Below are 2,652 nucleotides of genomic sequence, written 5' to 3' on the forward strand. Positions count from 1 at the left end.
AAATGAAAGAGCAGTCTTTACACGGGGACTGTTCACCCGACTGTGAGTGTGAACACCCATGCACAGAGAGGCCCAGTACTTTGTCCAGGGACATTGAGGGAAAAGGCAAAGTCAGGGTCTGGACCCAGGGAGCCCAACATCAGAACATGGTTATGTCTACACCTATCAAGTCCTGTGTGTCCTCCAGGTCACTCTGTCTTTCTGTCTGTCTCACCATCTGTCAAAGTCAGGTGTCTAGGCCTGTCCCATAGCCCAGTGGCGGGAAGTCCTGGACCCTAGTGCATGGGGACTCCTGGCTCAGGTGGCTGGAAAACCAAGTCAGGCCCGTGTGTTAGCCCACAGGATGGAGCGATCTAGGACAGGATTTTGTCCTGACCGTGCCCTGCTGGGGGTGCTTTTTGTCTTTCTCTCCAACAAGGTCCACCACTCTGACTCCTACTGGGTCAGTGGACGGGCAGCCCTGATGGTCCCTTCCCCCTCCAGGATCACGTGTCCTATCACCATGATGGCCCTGAAGGAAGCCCTACCTCAGTCCATCTCTGTGAGCATTGGGGAGCTGTAGGTCAAGAGTCAAAAAATGTCCGACTCACCTGGTTCCAGCTCAGAAACAGCACCTATCCTAATTTAGGAAAACCTGGACCTCCTGGCGCATTCTAGAACCCACAGCTGCATTTCTCAAGGAGGACACATGAGCGTTTCTGGGTCGTCTCTAGAATAGCTCACTATTGCCATGACCTGTGAGTTTTGTTGTGCAGGTGACACCCGGGAGAGCCTGGGACCTCTGACATCACCTGGCCCATTCCCACCTCCTTTGTTTCTCTTTCAAGGCTGTTCCCCGTAGTTTGCTATTCCCACAGTGGTCTCCATCATTTGCCCTCATGTGAAGGTCAGAACACATCAGATACCCTAGTGCACCTCTGGGACAACTGGTCATCCATGGTGTTTTTCTTAAAATGATGAGGAGGTTGTCGTCAAACTCTCACAAGCACAGCCAGAGGGTGGCACTGCAGTGACATGCACCCTGTGTGTGACCAACCAGAGTGAAGGTCCTGGGCTCTGCCAGGAGCCCTCCTGGAGCAGTGGGACATGTGTGTGCCTGGGTTAGTGCTGACTTCAGCAGGGGTGGCTGGAAGCTTCCAGGCCCTACTGCGTGTCCTGTCACTTCACCTCCTCTCCTTGTGTCTCTTCCTCATGGAGGAAAGAAATGTAAGTAAAAGTGAAACAAATACAGTCCCTCTGCCCTTGCCCTGCTCTCCATGCTGTCTGTGTTAACCTCAGCGACACCGTGTCTGACCCATTCATCCCAGCAGTGCCAGGGACAGCTGTTGGTCAGAACAGCTCCAGGATTCCTTGTCTGTGGGCTGAATTCTGATGTTCCTGGACTGAGCCTCACGAGTTAGCCATCGTTTCAGAATCCTCTCTCCATCCTTCATTCCCCCCTGCTGTGCCCTGCCACCTGGTTTCATTTCTACCCAGTCTGGTGACAGTTCCCAACTACCATGTGCCAGCAGAAGCACCGTCACCGCCCAGGGCTGAAGGCTGGTGTTCCTTCATGAACATGGGCACCTGAGCAGTCAGGGATGTAGAAGGGACTCCTAATGGTAAATGGCCAGATTGTCTTGGTCCTGATCATTCAGAAGCAATTCCTAAGGTCAACCAAGGGAGATGGTGTTGTCCGCTCAAAAGTCACCTCGACTTGCTCTACTTCCAAATGCCATTGATGACTGGATCCAGATCCACCTGATCTTCATCTTTGGAGAACATGTTTGCTTAAAATTTAGGAATATTTTAATATTTCTGATCTCATCCCAGCCTCAACACTGTATCTGTGAAACATTTGGGCTCAAGCTGTCACTTCAGGCACAGGCTACAAAGACCCCAGTTCACAGCTATGACTTCCCCCCTCACTGCAGATTCTCACTCACTAAAGAGGGTTCATCATTAAAAATGCAGATATTGTACTCAAATCCTCCAGTCCAGTCCTGTTCATGCGTGTTTGAGGGGACATCCATGATTTTAGTCATGGCTGGGGCTCTGCCTCCTGCCCACGTGTCTCGTCCTCTCTGCTCAGGCCTTTCCTGTGTGCCTGGCCTTTGCATTTCCCATCAAGGCCTTTTCCCGTGCTCCTCCCCTGAGACTGTGCATCCTGATCTTCATCACTGCCGGCCTTCAGCCTCTCCAGGTCCTCACCTCACCAAACTCACTCAGCCACCTCCTCACCTCCTGCCATTCTCTTTCCCACACCTTCATCCCCTTCTGTCTCTTCCCTGAGCATCTGGAGTAGGGCCCTGCTTCTTGTTGTTCCAGGGCCTCATGGAGATGGGGCTGGGTTGTGAATGGCTTATCTCAGACTCTCCTGTGGTCCTTTTGCAGGGCCTTGTCCAGCTGCTCCCTTTCCTCTTCTCCCTATGCTCCACCTTGTAGCTCAGAGGAGAGAATGTCCCCTGTCACTTTACTGTCACTTTTCTCATTCAGTCAGGTCCTGGGCTATCATTGTGGATCTCAGCTCACATTCCTGATGGGGGAACCAGGGCCAATGAATGAATGTTCATCTATTTGCCCCAGAGCATCCTCAGAGTCCCTAAGCCAGACCCACACCCAGAGACGCCTCGGAAAGCTGCTCATTCTGTAACTGTCATACACAGGGGCAGC

Source organism: Tupaia chinensis, unplaced genomic scaffold (assembly GCF_000334495.1).
Source record: "Tupaia chinensis unplaced genomic scaffold, TupChi_1.0 Scaffold000246_1, whole genome shotgun sequence".
Taxonomy (NCBI): Eukaryota; Metazoa; Chordata; class Mammalia; order Scandentia; family Tupaiidae; genus Tupaia; species Tupaia belangeri.